At 38.1% G+C, this 10,635-nt stretch overlaps 1 non-coding gene across 1 annotated transcript; it reads left to right on the top strand.

Moving 5' to 3' along the window:
• Window positions 1-1,950: 1,950 nt before the first annotated feature.
• LOC142163740 (small nucleolar RNA R71) lies at window positions 1,951-2,057 on the top strand. Its single transcript, XR_012694670.1, has one exon. It is a non-coding gene; the product is annotated as a small nucleolar RNA R71 (small nucleolar RNA).
• Window positions 2,058-10,635: the final 8,578 nt, after the last annotated feature.

Genomic DNA, 10,635 nt, shown 5'->3' with positions numbered 1-10,635 from the left:
TAAAGTTGAGTTAGGTCCTAAGAAGGAATACCTGATATGAGATGGTAGTGGCTTCAGTTCCAACTTTGGTGGATCTTCTATCGATGGCTTAGCTGAAGGAGTTTTTCTTTCCTCTAAGTTCAAAGGCTCAAATTCGAGCTCCCTTCTCCAAAAACCTTGGCCTTCAAGAGCAAGTACCCACTCTGCCAAGTCTTCTCCGTTGGCTTCATCTAAGTTCATGAGACAGGCTACTAGAGGGTTTTTAGTGTTCAATGTCTCATCTTCCTCTTCCAAAATTACATCCACAACATCTATTAGAGAGCAATTAGCAAATTCACTTGGTCGTCGCATAGATTTCTGCACGTTAAATGTTATCTCTTCATCATTTAATCTCATTTTGAGCTCTCCAGTTTCATAGTCAATCAAAGCTCTCCCAGTGGCCAAGAATTGTCTTCCCAAAATTATGGGAATTTCTTTGTCAATTCGATAGTCAAGCTCTTCCAATGCCTAGCCTTTTGTAGATAGCCAGGGACATTAGGTTTATGCTTTCTCCCAGACCACACAGTCCTTAGCAAATGCATAGTTGCCTATTGTGCATGGGCTAGTGAAACTCCCTAGGTTAGACACCTTCTCATCTATGGGTCTCGTCACAACAACACTGCAAGTCTGAGTCAGTGTGACCGTGGCCAAGTCTTGAAAGTCGAACTTGCAGGACATCAAGTCCTTCATCATTTTTGCATAACTAGGCATCTCCTTTAAACCGTCAATCAATGGAATGTTTACCTAAATTTTCTTGAACATCTATAAGAATTTCTTTTACTGCTCATCTTTATGATACTTGGCCAATCTCTATGGGAATGGTGCTGGAGGTCGCTTCTTCCCTGTGATTTGATTTTTTTCATATTCAGGCACTACTTCTACTATCAGTTCTTGTGCTACCTCGGTCTCTTTCACAACCTCTTTTTCTTTTCTTGTGTTCTCTTGTGCATGTTGTACCGTCACCTCAGTTAACCCTGCTGAATCATCTATCTCAATAGGTACTGGCACCAGTGTCTCAGTAGGTCTAGTTTTGTGAGCAATTTCTTGCTCCAGATCTAGGTCTTTACCATTTCGGAGACTCACTGCCATAAGCTGTTTCAGGCCCTACTCTTTTGTATTGATTTGTGTGTTTGCAGGTAACGACCCCTAGGTACGATTATTTAAAGCCATCAAAATCTGTCCTAATTGGATCTCAATATTCTTTATCGCTAATTCATGTGAGTCTACTCTTTCAGTTATTTTTCCAGTGGACCCAATCAATTGTTGCATCATTCCCTCAAGTTTAGCAAACCCATCTTCATGTCTCACAATCTGTTGTTGTTGAGGTTGATGATAAGCATGCTGCTGATTTTGCTAGTTATAACCTTGTTGCCTTTGGTAAGGCACCACTTGACCCTGTGGTCGCATAGCCCCAAGATTATTGTTGTTGTTGTTGTAGTACTGATGTGGAGCTGGTCTATATTGTTGATTCTGCCGACCTTAATTCTGACCACCTTGCCTCTGTCCCCCATAGTTGGCCACATAATTCATGTTCTCCTGATATTTTTGGTTATCACCTTCCGCACTCCACGAGAAGACATATGGTTGATTAATGCATAATGTACATAAGCCCTCATTAGTTGCATTAGCTATGTGTACCTGTGCTTCTGGCCTAATTCATCAACCTTTTTGGTGAGAATGCTCATTTGTGTCACTAGAGTGGCCATATTTTCAGCAATGGAGTTAGTTGGGTTTAAATCCACTAAGTGAATCACTTGAGTGATTGGAGCATTTCTTGTCGTCTATCCTGAGTTTTGTGCCATCTTGTCAAGTAGGATCTTGCTTTCTCTGAATGTTTTGCTCAAAAATGCTCTACTTGCTAAAGCATCCACATTGGCCTTCAAGCTATCTGCCAAACCCATATAAAACCTCAGCCCCAACATCTGCTCCGGAATACAATGATGTGGACACGTAACCAACAAACCCTTGAATATCTCCCATATTTCTTGTAATATCTCTGTTGGTTTTTGTATAAAACTCAATATCTCATCAATTTGTTAGGCAGTCTTAAATTGCTTGACTAATTCCTCCCAAGTAGTGATGGAGTTTATGGGGAGTGAATTAAGCCAAGTCTGAGCCGCTCCTATCACTGAGAATGGAAATAACAACAACAGTCGTATTGCTTCCGTTGTCACATTATGTTTCCTTTGCGTGGCATAGATCGACAAGAAATTCTTCAAATGCTGCTGAGGATCTTCAACGTATTACCCTGAGAATAGTCCCTTGTTCTACAACAAATGTAGCATGTTGTTTGTGATTTGGAATTATTCTGCTTGTATTTGAGGGACTACAATTGTGGTTGCTAAGTTGTCAACGATGGGTTATGCCCAATCGTACAATGCTGCTTCTGGCACAAACGGCACCACACCCTGATTGTTCGGATCATTCCCATTATTTGTGTTGTTTACTTTGTCTCCCATGTCTTGTTCGATTTGTTCTGTAGAGTTTTGTTGTTGTTTGCCTTTCTTGTTTGCACGATTCAATGCCTTGAAAACTTTTTCAGGATCGGATAATGCTTTGAACAATTCACCAGTTCTTAAGGAGTTTCTAGGCATGCACCCGTAACACCCAAGACTACAAAGGTTAGAATTTCAATGTATTCAGTTTAAATTGAAGAAAATTGACTACACTAAGAATTTTTGCACTTCTTTTAACTGCAATTAATAACATCGTTATATCCCCACCAACGACGCCAAAATTTGATCACGCTCAACTATGCCTTATAAAAAGGACAAAGCGATCGCTGCAAATATATTCCGGTTAACAAGTCCGGAGTCGAATCCCACAAGGAATTAACCTATCAATCACAACTATTGGACTTACTCAAATTCATGTATTCAACCTTCGGAGATATTTAAATAATAGATAGGATGTTTACTAACTAAATATTACATAATGAAAATGCAATAATTAAGAACTAACTATGAACGGGTTGTAGACAAGAATTTGAATGATCTAAGAATCTGATTTCCTCTATTGCCAGAATCCTTTCCACTACGTTTCCTATAAATTTGCCTAAGTCTTCTCTATCGATCATGAGCACTCTGACTATCTTAACTCTCTCCCGAGTAATTACAACAATATACTAGACATATTCTCCTGAATTACGCTAGCTAGCCTTAAGTACGGTTGTAACGACCCGATCGATCGTTTTGAACATTTGTACTTTGCTCGCCAGTGTCGCGCCCCCTTTTTTTCTCGTAGAGTCCGAGTTTAGACATTCATTGGGAACAACTCATTTCCTTTTAGGAATTGGGTATGAGATTTGAAAAGTCGCCACCTAACGGATTTAAGGTGCGTTATGGAACCTAAAGCAAGTAACTCATAAAAACCAGTTTGCATTACCAGAGATTGGGTAAGGGCTCGAAATAACCTTGAGGGGAAGGTGTTAGTCACCCCTCGAGGTCCACAACGGTAGGTCCCGGCCGAAATCAAATCATGTGAATTAGTCTTATAAACAGATAAAGCAAATTAGACAAATGAACATTATATTTAAACAAGGAATAAGGAGAGGTCCTAGGTTTTTTAGCCTACAAGATCACTTCTGTATAATGCTTGGTAATCGTCCCCAAGTTGGGGTGCTACACATAGCATTAGCGCACAGGTCATCATATCCTTTACTACCCAATTACCCTTCCCTTTATGGTTATATAAGCGATTCTAATTAAACGTACTCTATGTGTGCATTACCCGTCCCTTTCTTATGGCCCTGGAGGTGTTTATGGCCTCTAATTAAGGCAGTTCTATACTCTCCTAAGGTGTTTAAAAGGAGAAAATCTAAGAGATAAGTAAAAACAAATAGGACATTCACATAAAGGGGCAATTAAATGCTCACCTTTACCTCTTCACACAAGCAGACAATAGCACGTCTCAAACAACAAGATTTTAGATATTTCAAAGGATCCTAAAGCAGGATATCTAGGTGAGCACAAAGCAGAACACATGCAATGTTTATTAAAGCGGGGCAATAAGTACCTAATCAGTTTGCCTACTGATTTTATTACTTCTTGAATCTGGGTAGTTTCAGGCAACAAGAAATAACCATTTTGAACCTACAAGATTTGCCTAAATGATGAACGGACGAGATTTTAAAGAATAGATGTCTAAACTGTGAATTGACTGCTGATTTTAGAGGTTGATTTTATCTTAAACCCTGTAGGCATGATTTCTAAGTGCTGAAATATGCTGAAATCCTATTAGCATGAATTCTAAGTGCAGGAATTAATTTAAAACGTATAGGCATGGTATCTAAAAATGTAGGATTGATTTTAGCACCTATAGGCATAGTATCTAAATGCACATAATCAAACAAAAGTCACAATAACTTATAGACATGGTTTCTAAGTGTAGGAACTGATTAAACCCTATAGGCATGGTATCTACCCGTTCCCAACAATATATATATAAGAATCCCTCCTAATTTTACTAATATCCCAATATCTTTTTACAAGGAAATTACTATTACAAACCAATCATAAATGAATTACATAAATAAATGATACTATACTATAAGGAGCCTGGATAGACTCAAAGTAAACCTGGGAAAAACCAAGCCTTCAAACAGTCCAAAGTACCATATCTCATAGTGTCCGAGAGAGGGTATCCTAATATGTAATAGTTCCCAAGGGCCTCAGAGACCCCGGTGAATGCTCACACCAAAATCCACCTTAAAGAGCAATAGATTTGTACAGTGTGGAATAGCAGCCCCAGTGTGTCAGAGTTCAGAGGAGTCTTGTGGACTCCTAAGTAGTGCTCACACTGGAGGGGCAAGACCCTAGGTATTCTAAGAATAGGAGTGAGATTGCTTTAAAAGAGTAGTGACAGTTTAAGGAAAATAATTTAGGAGTAAAATAGTTCAGAGGTTCCGGAGGTAAAACAACTCAAAAGTGGAAACATTTAAGGAGTAAAACAGTTTAGGACTGAAAAAAACAATCAAAAGCATTCTGAGAACAACAACATAGTCATAAAGCAAGAATTCACATTGCCCAGGGTCAGCAGAAGGATTTTTAGCCTTGAACTCAATCAACAACAGACAAGATCCATTGGTTCAACAAAGGTTTCTTATGGTCTTGGTCCATTAACTAATACTAGGTGAACATACAGCCTTGTAACAATCATAGGGTAGTATGTTGGATCAAACAGTCACATATAAAGGCAAGCAAGTTGAGGGCATAGATACCAGGATTTAATCAGGGGTTTATTAGGGATGAACATCTATAATAGGACAACAATCATAGGTCTAATGACATAGGGGCAGACACATAGATATGTTGTAAGCAGAACAACACATAAGTCTAGTGAATAGAAATAGACAGGTTGACATGCTGAAAACAGGACCTTCTAGGTTTAAACATATGTGAGTAAGCATGATGATTAAGGCATTAACATATAGCACATAAGTCTTAGAAATAGTCGTACTAATACCAAGGAAACATACTGATTCAAACAACATGAAAGTAGATATGCTAGGAACAGGAAAACACACAAGTCTTGGAAACAGACAATGTAGACATATTGAAGGCAGGGAAAAACTACATAGGTCTTAGTTAAGAGCAGGCATGCTAACATCAGGGAAACATACTGATTCAATGACATGAAAGTAGGCATGTTGAGAACAAGAAGCATACTGATTTAGTAACATGCAAGTGATCATGTTGAGCAGGAAGTACATAAACTAAATCATACAGATGTCTGAATAATAATAAAGTGAGGCATACCAGTTAGGAATTTGCATTTGGAGAGTGAAGTAAATAGGATCCAAGATCTAGCCTTGGCTTTCAGCCGGCTAGACAGTGCAATAGACAAATAGTAGTAGAGAGCAAGAGTTTTTAGAGGTGTTTTTCCTTAGGTTTGTATGTGTGTGTGTTTGAACAGAGTCATGTATTTATAAGAGTGGAATAATGTAAAGTAAATAAGGCAAGGTGGTTCAACATTGCAAATAAGGCAAGGAAAACAATCAAACAATCAATCAAGCTTGACAGGGCAGAAAATTAGGGAGTTATACCCAAAAATAACTCGGATTGAGTTTCAAATAAGGCAAGAAGTGAGTCTGACAACCAATTAGGGTTAGAACACCATAAATCAAGCAATTAACCACACAAATAAGGTAATATAAGTAATTAGAGACTAATCTGGGGTCAAACACCCCCTAATTTAAGCTTAATAGGCAAGGAATGTCAATTAAGAATCTCAGAATTAAGAAAAACAGGCAAAATACAGTAAATCATCTCAGCAAAACATGAAACCTTAGACGGTTGAGTTAGTCAATCAACTATTCAAAAAATAACGGGGTAAATGTTGAAGTGAACAATGAATAATCAAACAACTAATACTGGAACACAGTCATTAGAGAAAGATTAATCAAACGCATAAGGAATTTCAGAAAAGCCCTTCGCAAAAACAGATGAAGTGGAACCCTAATTTTGAAAAACATTTAGAGTCGATTAACAGTAAAGAAACGAGAGATCTTTAAAGAAAAATTACTGACAAACTCAGAATCACTCAAGATCTACAAAGATCTGGACAGATTCATGTCTAAAAGATTAGGGTTTTGAGGAAAAGGGGTGGGGTAAAGAGAATCTAGTTTTGAACCAAAGATTCGAACTATAAAACTCAAAATAATAGCACTCACAAATGGAGGTGACCATAGGCAAACTCTTAAAGAGTTTCGAACAAAATCTGGGCTAGATCTCTTTGAGATCTCTTTCATGAGATAGCAAAATCGAACAACCAGAAGAAGTAAGAGACCAGTAGAGGTCTAAAATAGCCATGGAATCCCATGGAGCAGGTAAGAATCAAAGGGATTAGGGATAGGTTTAAGTGGAGGCAATTAGGGTTAGGGTTGGTCTCAGACAGAATCGTAGAAGAGGGGAGTCAAGGGCGGCTGGTGTGTGAAGAATAATTAGGGTTATGGTCATTTGGAATAAAAAGGGAAAGAATGAATGGTGGCCGTTGATCTCTGTGATCAACACCCAAGATTAAAAGTTGTTTGGGGCCAGGTAGTAGTCTTTAGGGTTTGGGCTGGGTAGATTTGGGCCTGATTTTTAATTGAATTGGATTGGGGGGGGGGAGGTCCGATTTTGGGTATAATTAGGGGCTATTTGTTAAATACCCAATTTACTAAATAAAAATAATTTTAAAAATAGATAATTAAATGATAAAAATGATTTTCATGCATGAATGTGATTTAAAATAATTAATTAATATTATAAAAATATAAAAAGTCATTTTCTGTGTAGATAATGTAGTTATGCATATATAGGGGCTATTTTTGCAAAATATGCATTTATAGTCTTAAAAATGCAAATGTAATTATAAAAATGTAATTAAAATATTTGAACACTTATATAAACATAAAGGAAGAATTTAGATGATTAAATCATAATAAAATAATATGAGGAATAGTTTTGAACATTTATGTAATTAAAAATGCAGTAATAAATGGATTTAGGGCCTTTAAAAATTGTAGAAAAATTGTAAAAATACTTGTGCATGTTTTTAAATGCATGTACAATATTCTGAAAGTGTATGTCCACATTTTAATATATATGAGGGAAAATTGGGTATCAACAGCTACCCCTCTTTACCCGGGAAGGACGAAAGAGTTTTCGGGTAAAGAAATGATGACCGAATGGTTTTTTTTTGAAAACATAGAGGCCAAACCTTGGTCTCTGAGTTTCCTACATATCCCTGGTTTTACAGGAATCAGGCCATGTATAGTTCTGCACCCAACGGTGAATGAAGCCGATAGAAAAGGTTCTTTTGTGAAGTGTTGTGTCGGATGGGGTTATGATTGTGAGTTTGGAAGGTAGTGAATGCATTATGGGACAAATATTTGAATGGTCACAGAGTAAGGTAGGTAATTGATGGGAATCGGCTATAATGGCAAAGTGAAAATGGTATGAACATAAACCGAAGCGAAGGTTGCTCCTGTTTGAAGAACGGTTACCTCCAGAATTACCTGCAAAACTCAAAATATGACGCATGCATGTATATAGATTGCTACGAGAATTTAAACGTGATGTGAATTCCCCTTTACCATGAAAGATTGTCTTTGGACAGTGCAGGTAATGTCCTTAGACCATGATGTCCTGGGCCATGAATTGTGAGATAGGAGATTCTCAGGCCATGGAATGATGTTCTTGGGCCATGAGGATGGTCCCTCTGAACCATGATGACTTTGAATAATGATGTGAGAGTATTGAGACATCCTCAGGCCATGACATGGAATCTTCAGGCTATGAGAATGATGCCTTCGGACTATGACGCCATTGGACAGGTTGGCTATATGTCAGCCTATAAAGAGCAGAGATATGATACTGAAAGTGATAGCAAGACAAAGCTTAGTCTTGAGCGGAGTTTGGGGGTAGAGCTTAGCCTGAGGGAAGAAGATAGTGTTAAGTTTAGAATGGAGCAACACTTATGCCGGGAGGGACAATGCTTAGTAGCGAGAAGAAAATGCTTAGTCTTATGCAAATACGGAGGCAGGGCTTAGCCTCATGCGAGATTGAGATAGAGCTTAGTCTCATGAAAAAAGAAGGCAATGCTTAGCCTTATGTAGATATGGAGGCATGGCTTAGCCTCATGCAGGATTGAGACAGGGCTTAGTCTCATGTAAAGAGAAGGCAGTGCTTAGCCTTATGTAAATATGGAGGCAGGGCTTAGCCTCATGCAAGATTTGAGACATGGCTTAGTCTCATTCGAAGAGAAGGTAGTGCTTAGCCTTATGCAGCTATAGAGGCAGGGCTTAGACTCATACAAGATTTGAGACAGAGCTTAATCTCTTGCAAAGAGAAGGCAATGTTTATCCTTATGCAGATATAGAGGCAGGGCTTAGCCTCATGCAAGATTTGAGACAGGGCTTAATCTCATGCAAAGAAAAGGCAATGCTTAACCTTATGCAAATATAGAGGCAGGACTTATCCTCATGCAAGATTTGAGACAGGGCTTAGTCTCATGCAAGGAGAAGGTAGTGCTTAGCCTTATGCAAATGTGGAGGCAGGGCTTAGTCTCATGCAAGATTTGAGACAGGGCTTAGTCTCATGCAAGGAGAAGTCAATGCTTAGCCTTATGCAAATGAGGAGGCAGATCTTAGCCTCATGCAATATTTGAGACAAGGATTAGTCTCATGCAAAGAGAATGCAATGCTTAGCCTTATGCAAATGTGGAGGCAGATGTCGCGCCCCCTTTTTCTCGCGAAATTGGGTTTGTGACATTTGGGAGGACAACTCGTTCCCTTTCGAGAATTGGGTTTGAATTGAAGAGTCTCCACCTAATGATTTAAGTGCATTAGGACACTAGGGGGGATTTGTTTTGAGTAACTAGAGATTGTGTAAGGGCTTGAAATTATCCCAAGAGTAAGGTGTTAGGCACCCCTCAGGATCCACTAGTGTGGCTCCCGGCCAAACTATTGTTGTGAATGCAAATAACACATAGGCAAATAAAGGCTTCAAATAAGAGGGGATTTTCACGTAATGGTTACAAATAAACAAAAGTAAGAAAAAGGAACTAAAAGAGTTGATTTTCTTAAAAGAAATGATAAAAAAGAGATTTAAAAGAAATAAAGAAAACAAAGGGAAATGGGATCCTAGGTTTATTAATAATATAGATCACCACATACAACATTCGATAATCACTCCTCAGTGAGGGGATACACGTGATGTTATCATATGGTCATCATATTCATATCTACTCTTTCCCACCCCGTTAAGGTATTAAAGTGCGAAATGGTCTCGTTTACTTATTACATGCTATTACCCGTCCCCATCTTATCAACCCCGGAGGCACTTGGGACTACTAATCCTAAAGGGAGGAGGTATTGGGATTATTTGTTGTTTCAAATGGTAAAAATACTAAGGCGAAACAAAAACATATAAATAGCAAGTATGAGGAAGCACATAAAACAAATAAGACTCAAACAGACCTCCTTAAATCAAAGAAAAGCATATATAATTTAGCATGTCTTACACATACTGATTAGGGTCTGATTAAACTTAAAAGTTGGGGCAGATTGATTTATTTCATATTTCAGATAAGAAGCCCGAATCAGGCCTGCCTGCTGGTTCTAGTTAATAAAATCTGATTTAGTTCATAAATTGTCTTATGGCTTGCCTTAGTGTTAGACGAAAACCTATAGGCATGATGTCTACTAATTTCAGAAAACATGAAGTATACTGATTTAGAAAAGGTTGTCATTTATTCAGGAAAGACGAGTTTTGACAAAAGATCATAAGTTCTGCAGATGTTAGATAATTATTTTATATTTGAGATGTTTCAGACTTGGTTATTAATTCCTATAGGCATGCTTTCTAGGCGTTGTTGACTTTAAACACTTTTACAGACATAGCACGAGTGCAGAAATCCTATAGGCATGGCATCTAAATGATGTACTTCGTTTAAGCCTATGAACATGATATCTAAATGCAATTAGTTATTTAAGCCCTATAAACAGGTTTGCCTAGTGACAGATGCATATGCAGGATTCGGATTTCTAGTTAACTATGAGCATGGTATCTATATGAGAGATGCAGAAATTTAACTATAGGCAGGATATCCATATGAATGCAGAATTTCAGAAAC

This window comes from Nicotiana tabacum, chromosome 8, assembly GCF_000715075.1.
Source record: "Nicotiana tabacum cultivar K326 chromosome 8, ASM71507v2, whole genome shotgun sequence".
NCBI lineage: Eukaryota > Viridiplantae > Streptophyta > Magnoliopsida > Solanales > Solanaceae > Nicotiana > Nicotiana tabacum.
Note: the sequence above shows the minus strand (reverse complement) of the source record. Positions and strands in the feature narration are given on the sequence as shown.